The sequence below is a fragment of the Plecotus auritus genome (assembly GCF_963455305.1).
Source record: "Plecotus auritus genome assembly, chromosome: 2".
NCBI classification, from domain to species: Eukaryota; Metazoa; Chordata; class Mammalia; order Chiroptera; family Vespertilionidae; genus Plecotus; species Plecotus auritus.
In genome coordinates, this window is record NC_137771.1 from 169,252,590 (window position 1) to 169,268,341 (window position 15,752).

General features: G+C 39.9%; 1 protein-coding gene and 1 pseudogene across 2 annotated transcripts in view; one reads left to right on the forward strand and one right to left on the reverse strand.

Annotated features, from left to right (window-relative positions):
- KPNA1 (karyopherin subunit alpha 1) overlaps positions 1-15,752 on the reverse strand; it is a 78,635-nt gene that overhangs the window by 26,859 nt on the left and 36,024 nt on the right. The window lies entirely within an intron of this gene.
- On the forward strand, positions 7,366-9,076 carry LOC308242629 (bifunctional purine biosynthesis protein ATIC-like; annotated as a pseudogene). The gene is made up of 2 exons: positions 7,366-7,372; positions 7,819-9,076. The product of its transcript is annotated as a bifunctional purine biosynthesis protein ATIC-like (transcript).

The following is a 15,752-nucleotide window of genomic DNA, read 5'->3' on the forward strand; positions in this document are numbered from 1 at the left end:
ATAAATCTAGGAATTAACTATTAAAATCCAAAAATGAACTCTTACAGTTCTATTATAGTTGAGTTCTTAAGTTTTTTATTCCTTCTCCTGTTTTGTCTTTTAATCATCCTTTAACAAAGCTCATATGCAGAAAAAAATTCAGTGGTATGCCCCTTGAATAAAAGATCAATTAAAGCCTTAGCCGGTTTGACTCAGTGGATAGAGCGTTGACCCGTGGACTATAGGATCCTTGGTTTGATTCCCATCAAGGGCACATGCCCAGATTTGTGGGCTTGATCCTCAGTGTGGGGCATGCAGGAGGCAGCGGATCAATGATTCTCTCTCATCACTGACATTTCTATCTCTCTCTCCCTCTCCCTTCCTCTCTGAAATCAATAAAAATATATTTTAAAAAAGGAGCTATGACTCTTCTAAGCTTTGGGGTAGACTGAAAGGCAGTTGTCATTAAAAAAACAACAACACATCAATCATAAGGGGTGAGAGAAGATGGAAGAAATCTGGTTAGCACAGTTCAAAGCCACATTTGAATGATAGCAAATTCATAGCAGAAGATATTTAAAGAAGAGGATGTTCAAAGAAACCTATAAATGTGACATCCACAACTGAGATAAAGTGGCTTGGTAGCTACAGTGGACACTGATGTTACAACAGCAATGAGTACCGGAATAGGAGCACCCTTTCTGTCTGTTAGCTTTTTGTTTTGAGAGAAGTTCAAGAGACTTTTAAACACAGAATCATCACAAAACCCATCAGCCCAGCCAGTCAGGTGGCTCAGTTGGCTGAACATCATCTTATACACCAAATAGATTGCAGTTCAATCCCCGGTCCGGGCACATATGGGAGGCAACAGATTGATGTTTCTCTCACACATCAATGTTTCTCTTCTCTAAAAAATAATCTCTAAAAAATAAATAAAAACATCCTTGGGCCCAGCAGGCATGGCTCATTGGTTGAGCATCGACCTATGAACCAGGAGTTCTCGGTTCAATTCCCAGTCAGGGCACATGCCCAGGTTGCAGGCTTGATCCCCAGTGTGGGGTTTGCAGGAGGCAGCCCATCAATGACTCGCTCTCATCATTGATGTTTCTCTCTCTCTCTCCCTTTTCCTTCATCTCTGAAACCAGTAACAATATATATATATTTTTAAATCCTCGGGTGAGGATTAAAAAAACCAAACACATCAAATAACCCCCTATAATTAAATCACTACTGAAACCAATGCTCAAGCCCATTTCAATCTGTCTGAATTGAAACTTTACATTTATAGAGCACTTTATATTAGTCACATACTCTCAGATGTTTCTCACAGCAACCCAGAGAAGTTGCACTTCTCTAGTTTATAAATAAGGAAGCTATTAGAAAAAGATCCAACAATTTAACTAATGATTTGAGTAATGTTACGCAGCCAAAGAGAACTAGACTTTAGTATCCTATTCTAATACACTTGTAGCCAGCCTCTCTGGCTTCCTCTTTATGTTTTCTCTCTGAAGTACACCTGTAACACCGACAAGAATATTTCAACTGTGGTTTTGGTATCTAGGGCCAGAAATGTCAAATTATTTAGTGGATACTAAACTGAAAACACAGTTCACCTAAAATTTAGTTTCTTTTGCTTACTAGGGAAATTAATTACTAAAACAGACATGTATAATGTGAATATAAAAGCAAACTTTCCTACTAAAAGGCAGGCTCAAAACTCAACAAAGAATTGTCATTTATGTAGAGATCAAGTCAAAGAAATGAAAACTGTGAGGCAAAGCAATCTGTAAATAATGAGTAAGATCAGCATACAAAACAATTAATATCTAAGTGAAAAGACTGTGGTGTTGATTTTATTGCAAAAGAAGTGGTAACAATAATGAGTATATAAAGAATATATTAAAGAGGTATCAATGAGAAGAAATTAGAATAATAATTGCTGCCAGAGTCCAAACTGTTATTTGTCTATGACCAAAGGTCTCACAGAAAATGAAAGAGAATTCCAGATGCTACTTAAGTGAATAAACTAGAGAAGCAAAATAAAAGAGTGACAATGATTAGGAAAATATGGAGTAAGTGAAAAATAGCCTAAACATGAATGGGTGGAAATTAGAAATTAGGACATCTCAGCAAAAGAAGAATGTACCAGAGTCATGTTTATTACTAAGAAGAACATGATGATGACAACCTCTGAGCACAAAGATTCAAGGTCTCTCTTGGTAAGAATGAAAATCAGAAATCAGTTCTGCCATTACTAGGCCAAAAAAAGACAAATAACTAATAACCAGAAAGCCACTAAAAACTAAATCATACTCATGCATTAATAAAGCATTAAAACATACAAACGTACACACCACACGGGGTGCTGATTAATGATTACCTCATGAAAACTCATCAAGCTATTTGTGCAATTTGCTATACCCATGTATTATGTGTGATAAACTTCTTTTTCACTGGATTCTGCAGTCACTTTTTAGGTTAATGTTTTGGCACTGGGTCCCTGATTAGAATTTAACATGAAAGATAGTTGCAAAATGGGATAGCCCAGAGTTGACAGCACAAACAATGGCATAAAGTTACAATAGAAATGGCAAGGAAAATTAATTTAAGTAACCATGTGATTCAAAAACAAATCAGTAACATGAATAAAAAAAAAAAATCTAATAGTACTACCTAAAGTAATAAATGGTTGCCAAAATAGCTACTATCATCTTTACTTCCTGTTTGTCATTGTAAACTACTATATTCTTAGTGTTGCAAGAATGGCACCATATAAGGAAACAACCTGTCATGCAGCTGTAACTGCTTATAAATTGTAATTCCATTATTTTTCACTATCCAGAACTTGCTAAATAAGGATACAACTGAAATCTGAAGGGTACACTGAAGGTTTGATATTTTCTCTCTTCCCTGAGTCTCTACCTTCTGGTGCTCAGTTCCTTAAATAAGGAAAATGAAAATCCAAAGCTGAAATACTTCTGACCTCCTATCAAGTTTCCCACTCCAGGTTGAGGTACGCCTGGTTCCCTTTCTCCATTTGGATCAGGACTCTGTTGCTGGCCACTTTGCTGGGTCCACTCTGGTTCCTAGCAAATGCCAGGCTCACCTGGAGAGCAAGTGAAAAGAAAGGCTCACATCAGAAAAATAAACCCAGATATAAAACTCTGTGGAGAACAGTGCCTGAGTCATCTGAGTAACCTTTCAAGAAAGGAAGAGGGACCAATGAAGATGGGGAAAAAAGTAGGAGGATGAAGGCTTACTGCAGTTTATTCACATTAAGCTTTTAGAAGGGATGAGAGGCAGGAAATGGGGAAACTAAACCGTTTTGTTTTTTTGTGTGTTTTTTTTTTCAAATTTATGACCCTAAGGCAAGTATGTGTCTAATGATGGGAGCTAGGAGACAATTTACTTATTTCTAAAATTTTTTATAAACTTCTATAAAGTTTGAGAATGTAACCTCTTAGCACTGCAAACGACAATACACAGATGCTGGGCCTGGACTCAGGATGCCCTTAGCCAAATGGTATTATCTGCTTTCTAAATCCTAGATTCCACCATGTTCATCATGTTTGTAAGAGAGTATCTGGATAGCACTGCCCAAAGCAGGAGTTTTTATCTCCCTAGTATGAGTCACCTCACTGATTTCCAGATAAGGAAAGCCAGAAAGGAAGTGAAGAGACCCTTTACTAGGATTCAGTCCTTTATCTATGGAATGAACAAATTAAGTTTGTCCACAGGATTTATTAGTGAGTTTAGCTATTATGACCATGTTATTATTCTCTTCCGGGAAGTGAAATGGCAAAAGCCCCATTCCAAAGACACACTATCCAACTTTCTAACAAGCAGGTAGGAGTATCCAAGAAGACAGAGGAAGGAGTGCTCTCCAAGTTTACCAGAGCACATCTAATTATTTAAGCACAAAGCCTCCTGGCCCTAAAATCTCCCTCAATATACTTGCTCCTCCTGCTTTTGGGGGAGAGGGGTCAAGATTACCCATTAGTCACACTGGAGAAAGAACACCATGTTGTGCTTAAATGTACACAGAAGAAAAGCTGGGGATGACTTTCAGATAAAAGATAGGTTGATTATTTCTCAGAGTGTTTGGACATCTAAGGTTAAAATCATGAGATGGTCACTTCCAGAGAAATAATTTCTCAATCTTTCAGCCTAATTATTAGTTTACAAAAGAGTGGAATCTGAGAATTTAGATAGGAGCAAATTAGAGATTTCTGAAGGCATTCATCTACAGATGTTTTAAGGATACAAATTCTAGGATTATGGAATAAAAAAAATGATGTAAAATTTATACAGGCTAGTCAGGAGAGGGCACTGTCTGAGAGAATACTGGAGAATGTAGAGATGAGGAAGTACCCATTTCTCTGACTTTTCATTTATATCATTTATCTTTAGTGCATTAAGAAACTGGACCTCTGCAATCCCCTATTAATAACTGCTAGATGGAGGAGTAAATTCAGTACTCGAAACTACTCTCATTGTCAGAGACAGGATAAACGTATTTTCACATGAACAAAATAATTTTCCCTACCTCCCTCCTCCTACCAAGCTTTTCAAATGATAAACTGCAGTAAGGCTCTTCATTGGGTTCCTCTGGTACTCTTGGCAGATAGCTTAGGGGCTCAGGCTCTGTTCTCTGCAGTGTTGGTTGTCTGGATTTCCTTTTTTTCCTGAGAAGTCTTTCTTTTCTTGCTTTCTAGTTGAACCTGATAACTTTTCAGGTGATGGTGATCCTGGCCTTAGATGGGGACCAGAATTATAATCCAGGAGGCAGCTAGCAAAACAGAATCTTAATTCAAATGAATTTGGGGATTAGTAAATGTCAAACTGGAGAAGAAAAACTGAAGGGGCACTGAAGTACTCTACCTTTTCTGGATTTCTTGTTTTTCCTCTGGAAGAAACGCATCACCGCAACAAAGAGTAAAAGAGGGAGAAAGATGGAGTGGGAGGAAAGGAGAGAAAATATCAAGACAAAGCATCAAGTCTTATGAACTATCTACAAGACTCTGGACAGCAAGGAACCTGGGGACAGAGTTGTCATTTACAAAAATGTCCCAATCCCTACAGCCTTATGGTAAGGCAAAAGCAAACAAGGGGGCAAAAGTTATCTTTATGATTAACTTGTTATTGGCAAACATTTACTTGGAAAAATAACCCCATTTTTGTAATCTACTTGGTACCTAACCAATTATTATAGTTGCCTGAACCCTTCATATTAGATCCCACAAATACTTGATAATTTAGGTGTCACAGGTATTTGTTAAAGAATAGAGAAATTAATTCAGCTGGTTACTCCAAGGAAGTCTAGCTACTGAAAAATGACCAACTTACTAAAAGTCCAACTTTATTCAGGAACAAAATTGTATTTTTTAAAAATTTATTGGGGTGACAGTCAACATCATATAGGTTTCTGGTATGTGTTTCTATGTTATAAGATCTGCATATTGCACCATGTGCTCAACATCCAAAGTCAAATCTCCTGTCACCATATATTAGGACCCCCTTTCCTTCCCTCTGGCAACCAACGTACTGCTGTGTTCACGAGTTTCAGTTTTATATCCCACATATGAGTGAAATCATGTGGTTCTTAGCTTTTTCTGACCGATTTATTTTACTCAAGATAATGTTCTCAAGGTCCATCCATTTTATTGCAAATGGCACTATTTCATCCTTTCTTATGGCTGAGTAGTATTCCATTGTGTATATGAACCACATCATCTTTATCTAGTCCTCTACTGCAGGACACTTGGGTTGTTTCCATGTCTTGTCCACTGTGAATAATGCTGCATGAGCATAGAGGTGCATATATCTTTGAAAATACATGATTTCAACTTTTCTGGGTATATACCCAGGAAAGAAATTGCTGGGTCCTATAGTAGCTCTATTCTTCTTTTTTTCTTTTTTCTTTTTTTTGAGGAATCGCCAGACTGCTTTCCATAGTGTTTGTACCAGTCTACATTCCCACCAGCAGTGGATGAGGGTTCTTTTTTCCCCCGTGACATCTCCAACACTTGTCATTGCTTGTCTTGTTGATAATGGTCACACTAACAGGTGTGAGGTGGTATTTCATTGTAGTCTTGATTTGTATTTCCCTAATTGCCAAGGAGGTAGAACAACTTTTCTTACATCTATTGGTTGTTTGTCTTTTTGGGAGAGGTGTATTTTCAGGTCCTCTGCCCACTTTTTGATTGTTTGGTATCGAGTTTTATGAGTTCTTTATGTATTTTGGAAATTAAACCTTTGTCGGAGCCACTGTGTGCAAATATCATCTCCCATCTGGTTGGCTGCCTCTTTTTGTTGTTTGTTTCTTTTGCTGTGTAGAAGCTTTTTAGTTTGATATATATAGTCCCATTCATTTATTTTTGCCTTTACTTCCCTTGCCTTTGGGGTCAAGTTCATAAAATGTTCTCTATGACTAAGGTCCATAAAGTTGGTACCTATATTTTCTTCTACGGAGCTTATTATTTCAGGTCTTATATTTAGGTCTTTGGTCCATTTTGAATTAATTTTTGTACACAGGGACAAACTGTAATCCAGTTTCATTCGTTTGCATGTGGCTTTCTAGTTTTCCCAGCACCATTTGTTGAAGAGACTATGTTTGCTCCATTCTGTGTTTCTGGCTCCTTTGTTAAAAATTATCTGTTCATTTACATGTAATTTTATAGTTGGGCTTTCTATTCTGTTCCATTGATCGGTGTATCTGTTTCTCTGCGAATACGATGCTGTTTTGATTACTATAGCTTTGTAGTATAATATGAAGTCAGGTAGCATTATACCTCCAGCTTCATTCTTTTTTCTCAGGATTGCCTTGTCTATTTGGGGTTCTTTTATGGTTCCATTAAAATCTGATAGTTTCTCGTTCTGTTTCTTCAAAGAATGACATTGAGATTTTGATGGGTATTGCATTAAATCTGTATATTATTGCTTTGGGCAATATGGCCATTTTAACTTTGTTGATCCTTCCTAATCCATGAACACAGGTTATTTTTTCATTTTGTTGTCTTTTTCAATCTTTTTTTACTAATGCTTTGTAATTTCCATATATAGGTCTTTCACGTTCTTTATTAAGTTTATTCCTAGGTATTTTATTATTTTGGTTGCAATTGCAAAAGGATTTATTTTTTGCATTTCTTTTTCTGAAGTTTTGTTGTTAGTAGATAGGAAGGCAATGGATTTTTGCACACTGACTTAGTATCCTTCAATTATTTTATTTGTTTATTGTTTCTAATAGTTTTTTGGTGGTCTTTAGGGTGTTCTATATACAGAATCATGTCATCCACAAAAAGTTATAGTTTTACTTCTTCCTTCCCTATTTTGATGCTTTTTATTTCTTTCTCTTGCCTTATTGCTCTGGCTAGGACTTACAGCACTATGTTGAGTAAGAATCATGAAAAGTGAACATCCCTGTCTTGTTCCTCATCTTAAGAAAAGCTTTCAGCCCTAGCCGGTTTGGCTCAGTGGATAGAGTGTCGGCCTGCAAACTGAAAAGTCCCAGGTTCAATTCCGGTCAAGGGCACAGGCCCAAGTTGTGGGCTCGATCCCCAGTGGGAGACTTGCAGGAGGAGGCCGATCCATGATTCTCTCTCATCATGGGTGTTTCTATCTCTCGCTCCCTCTTCCTTCCTCTCTGAAATCAATAAACATTATTAAAAAAAAAAAAAAGCTTTCAGCTTTTCACCTCTAAGTATGATATTAGCTGAAGGTTTATCATATATGGCCTTTATTATGTTGAGGTACTCTCCTTCTATCCCTATTTTATTGAGTAAATTGATATTGGTGGAGTAACCCTGCTGAGCAGCAGCTAAAAACCACGCTGGAGTGAAGACACCTCCTTGGAGACCAGACGCCAGTTGGCCTTGAAGGCTTTCACTCACCTGGCACAATATGATGAAGAAATTTCAGATTACTTCAGAAAACAGCAAAGGAATATCTCAGATGCCCTTGCGTTTCGGAATGAACTCTCATCAAACTCCAGCCCAAGCTTCCCGTCACAATTCTAAATGGAGCCCTGGATTTATAAACTTGTGTGATGCTTTGAATGCCTGGCAGCTGGTGAAGGAACTCAAAGAAGCCTTAGGCCTTCCAGCTGCTGCCTCTTTCAAGCATGTCAACCCAGCAAACAATGCTGTTGGAGTTCCCCTTAGTGAAGATAAGGCCAAAGTGTGCATGGTCTATGACATTTATAAAACCCTCACACCCATAGCGACTTCACATGCATGAGCAAGAGCGGCTGATAGGATGTCTTCATTTGGTGACTTTGTTGCCCTATCTGGTGCCCTATATGTGATGTCCCTACTGCCAAAATCTCCAGAGAGGTATATTATGGTATTACTGCCCCAAGGATATGAAGCAGCTTTGAAAATACTTTCTAAAAAGAAAAATGGGAACTACACTGTTCTTCAGATGGACCAATCTTACAATCCAGATGAAAATGAAGTTCGGACTCTCTTCGGTCTGTTTAAGTCAGAAGAGAAATAATGGTGTCATCAACAGGTCATTATTTAGCAATGTTGTTACCAAGAAAAAAGATTTGCCGGAATCTGTGCTCCAAGACCTCATCATGGCCACCATTGCTGGGAAGTACACTCAGTTCAACTCCGTGTGCTATGCCAAGAACGGGCAGGTGATTGGCATTGGAGCAGGACAGCGGTCTCGGATCCAGTGCACACTCCTGGCAGGAGATAAGGCGAACTTCTGGTGGCTTCGGCATCACCCACAAGTGGTCTCAATGAAGTTCAAAACTAGAGTGAAGAGAGCAGAAATCTCCAAAGCCATTGATCAGTATGTTAATGGGACCATCGGCAAGGATGAAGATTTGGTAAAGTGGAAGGTGCTGTTTGAAGAAGTCCCTGAATTACTGACCACAGCCAAAAAGAAAGAATGGGTGGACAAGCTTAGTGAAGTGTCCATTAGCTAGGATGCCTTCTTTCCTTTCAGGGATAATGTGGACAGACCTAAAAGGAGTGGTGTGACATATACTGCTGCTCTATCCGGTTCTGCTGCTGACAAAGTTGTGATTGAGGCCCTCAATGAACTGGGAATAGTCCTCACTCCCATGAGTCTGCAGCTCTTTCATCACTAACCTCATCACATGTGCTTTAAGTTTGCTTATGTTTGTGAGAAATCATGTGGGTGAGAAATCACATGGGCAACTTTGAAAATACTTTGGAAAAAATAAGACAATAAATCTGAATAATAATCTTGGGGGGGGGGGGTGGGGAGAAGATGAGATGTTATACCCTAGCCAGTTTTTCTCAGTGGATAGAGCATTGGCCTACAGACCAAAGGGTCCCAGGTTCGATCCCAGTTTAGGGCAAGTACCTCGGTTGCAGACTCCTCCCCAGCCCGAGCCCTGATCAGAGCTTGTACAGGAGGGAACCAATGGATGTGTTTCTCTCACATTGATATTTCTCTCGTCCTTCCCTCTCTCTAAAAATCATGGAAAAATATCCTCGGGTGAGGATTAAAAAAAAAAAAGATGTGATGCTAGGTTGTTTACTTTGGATTTCTCATCTCTTGAGGTAAGCCTGTAATGATATAAACTTTCTTTTTACTGCTTTCACTGCATCCCACAAGTTTTGGTATGTTGTACTGTCATTCTCATTTGTCTCTACACATCTTTTGATCTCATCTTTTATTTCTTCTTTGACCCATTCATTTTTTAGTAGTATGTTGTTTAATATCCATGTATTTGTGGGTTTTTCTTTTTTTGTTAATCCTCATCAGAGGATATTTCTCCATTGATTTTTATTATTTTTTGTTAATCCTTACTCAAGGATATTTTTCCATTCATTTTTAGGGAGAGACAGAGAGAAACATCGATGTGAAAGAAACACATTGATTGGTTGCCTTCTGCAAGAGCCCTCTGACTAGGTCCTGGGCCAGGGAGAAGCCAGCAACTAAGGCACGTGCCCTTGACCAGAATCGAACTCAGGATCCTTTGGTCCGCAGGCTGACGCTCTATCCACTGAGCCAAACTGGCTAGGGCTCCATGATTTTGAGAGAGTGGAAGGGAGAGGGAGAGACAAGAGAGAAACATGGATGTGAGAGAAACACAACTATTGGTTGTCTTTGCACACGCCTCAACCAGGGCCAGCATGAGCCTGCAACCGAGGTACGTGCCCTTGACTGGAATTGAACCAGGGATCCTTCAGTCTGAAGGCTGACGCTCTATCCACTGACCCAAACTGGCTAGGGCTATTTGTGGGTTTCTTTACTTCCTTTTTGTAGTTGATTTCTAATTTCAAGGCATTGTGGTTAGAAAATATGCTTGGAATAATTTCAATCTTCTTGAATTTGTTGATGCTAGTTTTGTGACCCAACATATGGTCTATCCTTGAAAATGTTCCACGTGCACCAGAGAAGAATGTATAATCTGATGTTCTGGGATGAAAAGTTCTATAAATGTCAATTATGTCCATTTGATCTAGTGTTTCATGTAAAACAAATATTTCTTGATTTTGTTTGGTTGATTTGTCTAGAGCTATCAATGGAGTGTTAAGGTCCCCAAGTATAAATGTGTTTTGATCTGTTTGTTCCTTTAATTCCGTGAGTAGCTGTTTTATATATTCCAGTGCTCCTTGGTTGGGTGCATATATATTAAGAAGTGTTGCCCTGGCAAGTTTTTCTCAGTGGGTAGTGTTTCGGCCTGCGGACTGAAGGGTCCCCGATTTGATTCCCGGTCAAGGGCACTTACCTCGGTTGCAGGCTCGATCCCTGGCCCCAGTTGAGGTGTGCATGGGAGGCAACCAATCCATGTCTCTCTCTCTCACATTGATGTTTCTTTTTCTCTGTCTCTTCCCCTCCACTCTCTCTAAAGATCAATGGAAAAATATCCTCAGGTGAGGACTAACAACAAAAATGTTTTCCTGATATAGTACCCTCCTTATCATTATAAAATGTCCATCTTTGTCTCTTATTACCTTTGTTATCTTGAAATCTATTTTGTCAGATATAAGTATGGCTACACCTGCTTTTCTGTGGATGTTACTTGCTTGGAGAATCATTTTCCACACTTCACTTTGAATCTACCTTTGTCTTTGAAGCATAGATGTGCCTCCTGAAGGCAGCATATAGTTAAGTTCTGTTTTTAATCAAGTCTGCTACTCTCTGCAACTTTATTGGTGAATTCAGACCATTTATATTTAGGGTAATTATTGATGTATGAGATTTCTTATAGTCATTTTATTTTTTGTTTTTTGGTAGCTCTGTGCCTCTATTAGTTCTTTTCCTCTCTGTTTCGGTCTGTTCTTTTTGTTTGGTGGTACTCCATACTTCTTTCCTCTTGTGTTAAGCTATGTGTTCTGGTTTGGTTACTTTTGTGTGTGGTTACCATTAGGTTTATAAAAAATAAACCTGTACATATACCGTAGCATATTTTCTTTTGAGTGCAACTGATCTTCATCCTCCTTTGCCAGTTCAGACCTTTACTCCCCTCTTCTTTTATGTTTTTGTTATCACAGATAATTCCTGTTTATGCTGTAAGTGTTTTGGTGATCTTACCCGTAGTGCTGTGACCTCATGTTCTTTGTTTCAGGTAGAATAACTCCCTTGAATATTTCCTGAGAAAAAAACATTGATGTGATAAAATCCCTCAGCTTCTGTATATCTGGGAACATCTTTATTTCTTGTTTTCCACCTTCACATTTAAAGGATAATCTTGCTGGATATATTACTCGTGGCTGGTAATTTCTCTCTTACAAAGGTTTGAATATTTGGTTTCACTCTCTTCTGGCTTGTAGTTTCTGCTGAGAAATCAAATGAAATTCTGATGGGTTTTCCTTTGTAGTTAGTTCACTTCCTTCTTTTCCCTGGTTGTTTTGAGAATTTTTTCTTTGTCATCATGATTTCTTTTTTTTTTTGGTTTATTTATTTTTAAATAATTCTTTGTTGTTGCAAGTATTACATATGTCCCCCTCCCCCTCTTTGGCCCCCTCCAGCCCACCTCCATACCCCCCTCCCCACCCCAGGCCTTCAGCACCCTATTACCTGTGTCCATGGATTATGCATTCGAGCTCTTTGGTTAACAACTCCCACCCACCCCCGCCTTCCCTCTAAGATTTGCACTCTGTTCCATGCTTCCATGTCTCTGGGTTCATTCTGTTCATCAGTTTATTTTGTTACTTAGATTCCACCTATGAGTGCAATCATGTGATACCTGTCCTTCTCTGACTAACTTATTTCACTTAGCATGATACTCTCCAGGTCTCTCCATGCTGTCTCAAAGGGTAAGAGATTCTTTTTTACTGCTGCATAGTATTCCATGGTATAAATGTGCCACGGCTTTTTTATCCACTCATCTACTGATGGGCATTTGGGCTGTTTCCAGATCTTAGCTATAATAAATTGTGCTGCTATGAACACAGGGGTGCATACATTCTTCCTGATTGGTGCTTCGGGTTTCTTAGGATATATTCCTAGAAGTAGGATCACTGGGTCAAATGGCAGATGCATATTTAATTTTTTGAAGAAACTCCATACTGTTTTTCATAATGGTTGCACCAGTCTGCATTCCCACCAGCAATGTACTAGGGTTCCCTTTTCTCCACGCCCACGCCAGCACCTGTCATTTGTTGATTTCTTGATGGTAGCCATTTCTGACAGGTGTGAGATGATACCTTATTGTCGTTTTGATTTGCATCTCTCGGATGATTAGTAACTTCTAGCATTTTTCATATGTCTCTTAGCCATCTGCATATCCTCTTTGGAAAAGTGTCTATTTAGGTCCTTTGCCCATTTTTTTATTGGATTGTCTTCCTTTTGTTAAGTTGTATGAGCTCCTTATATAGTTTGGATATTAACCCTTTATGAGATAAATCATTGCCAAATATCTTTTCCCATAGAGTGGGCTCTCTTTTCATTTTGTTGATTTCTTTTTCTGTGAAGCTTTTTATTTTGATGTAGTCCCATTTGTTTATTTTCTCCTTAGTTTCCTTTGCCTCAGGAGATGTATCTGTAAACATATTGCTACAAGAAATGTCTGAGATTTTGCTACCTATTGTTTCTTCTAGGATTTTTATGGTTTCACAACTTAAAATTTAAGTTCTTTTATCCATTTGAGTTTATTCTTGTGTATGGTGTAAGTTGGTGGTCTAGTTTCATTTTTTTGTATATATCTGTCCAATTTTCCCAACACCATTTCTTGAAGAGACTCTCTTGACTCCATTGTATGCTCTTGCCTCCTTTGTCAAATATTAATTGAGTGTAATGGCTTGGGTCGATTTCTGGGTTCTCTGATCTGTTCCATTGATCTATACGCCTGTTCTTGTGCCAGTAACAGGCTGTTTTGATTATGGTGGCTTTGTAGTATAACTTGAAATCTAATATTGTGATTCCTCCAACTTTTTCTTTCTCAAAATTGCTGCAGCTATTCAGGGTCTTTTTTGATTCCATATAAATATTTGTAGTATTTGTTCTAGCTCTGTGAAATATTTCATTGGTATTTTAATAGGGGATTGCATTGAGTCTATAGATTGCCTTGGGTAGTATGGACATTTTAATGATGTGTCATTAATTTTTGATAACTTGAATACCAAGTGCTTTGGAGAGGGCCTCTTTGGACTGAGGTAATTAAGTGTTCTGTTTGCTTCTTGGATTCAAGATCTAATTCTTCCCAGAGGTTTGGGAAGTTCTCATCCACTATTTGTTTAAATAGGCTTTCTGTTCCATGCTCCCTCTCCTCCTTCTCTGGAATGCCTATCCTATATAATAAAAGGCTAATATGTAAATTGTCCCCTCGGGAGTTCGACTGAGAGTTCAACCGCTCGCTATGACATGTGCTGACCAACAGGGTGGCGCGGAACATGGTGGGTGACTAGCGGTGGCAGCAGGATGCTGAGGGAGCAAGGGAAGGAGGAGGTGGGAAGGCAGGGAATCTGATCGACCCTGATCGCCAGCCAGACCTAGGGACCCTACCCATGCACAGATTTCATGCACTGGGCCTCTAGTAATTCTAATATTGCTTTTTCTGATGGGAGTCAGATAGTTCTCGTAGAGCTTTCATTTTTCTTTATGCTCAGATCTCTCTCTTCTCCCCTCTTAGTGGTTTCTAGATTCCTATCTTCGATATCACTAATTCTTTACTCCATCTGGTTGGCTCTGTTTTCTAAGCTCAGTAGTTCACTCTTTTTCTTTTTTTTTTTTTTAATATTCATCCAAGGATATTTTTCCATTGATTTTCAGAGAAAGTGGAAGGAGAGGGAGAGACAGAAAGAGAGAAACATCTATGTGAGGGAGACACTGGTTGCCTCCTGCATGTGCCCCAACTGAGGCCGGGGATCACGCCTGCAACCAAGCTATCTACCCTTTACAGGAATCAAACCTGGGACTCTTCAGTCAGCGGGCTGATGCTCTAGCCACTGAGCCAAACCAGATGGGGCAGTAGTTCACTCATAATCTCCTGGACAGCATGCTTCATTTCCAGGATTTCTGATTGGTTCTTTTTTAAAGTTCCAATCTCTTAGGTAAAGTACTTGTTTTATTCATTCGTTTTCTGAGTGCACTGAATTACCTGTCTGTATTCTCTTGCAGCTCTTTTAAGTATTTTCAGAACTGCAATCTTGAAATCTCATGTCATTTATATCATATACTAGAGGCCTGATGCACAAAATTCGTGCACCGGGGTTGGGGGGGGTCCCTCAGTCCGGCCTGCACCCCCTCCAATCAGGGACCCCTTGGGGGGTGTCCAACTGCTGGTTTAGGCCTGATCCCTCTCACAATCCGGGACCACTGGCTCCTAACCCCTTGCCTGCCTGGCTACCTGATTGCCCCTAACCCTTCTGCCTGCCGGCCTGATCGCCCCTAACTGCTCCCCTGCCAGCCTGATCGCCCCTAATCGCCTCTGCCTCGGCCCCCACACCTGGCTGGCTTCGCCCAGGCCGGCCGCAAGTGCCTGGGACCACGGGCGGCTTCGCCCAGGCCGGCTTCAGCCACAGGCACCCGGGACTCTGGGCAGCTTCACCTGGGCCCTGCTTTGTCAGGAAGGACATCCAGAAGCTCGTCTGGAAGAAATCTGGTCTAATTAGCATATTACCCTTTTATTAGTATAGCTTTCCATGTGCTCCACCTTGCTTTCTGTAGAGTTTTTGTTTTCTTTCTGGTTATCCTCATTACTGTGGTTATTCATGGTATTTGATATACTCCTTTGCCTATTAGTGTGTAGTATTTATCTCTAAAGAGGTCTTTCTACTATTTTCCAGTAGATGGCACTGAATTGCAAGATTGTTTATCTTTGTGATCTCACAGTCTTGAACCTTCATGGCTTCCGTAAGAGAGTACAGCCGAGCTTCTTGGGGGGTGAGGTTTGTTTTACCTTCACCGTAAAGGCGATTCCTGACCTCCATGGGTCCTGCCCCAAGTACCCCTTCTGGAGATCAGTCACAGAAGGAGACAGTGGTTTCACTGCAATAGCTCTTGGTTTATAGATAATATGCTCCTGGACCCAACTCCAAAGGCAATAGGAGTTAAGCTTTGGGAGTCCAAGTACGAGAGGGCTGTGTGGTTCCATTTCTTTGTATGAAACACCATCAGTCTGAAAGTGGAGAGCTGCATGGCAGAACCCTGCCAGGCATCTGCTGATTCAGACACTATTCATTCCCTTCCTGCTAGGCCTGCTGGGCTGACTCCCCACCCCCCGAAGCTCTCTGTTCCTCCAGCTGAAGGAAGAGTCTGCTACCACAGGCTTTCTCCCTTCTCCTGGCCAGCCAAACAATGAGCTCCCCAGTGCAAGGCTGTCTAAAGGCCGTCTGCACTTTCCTCCC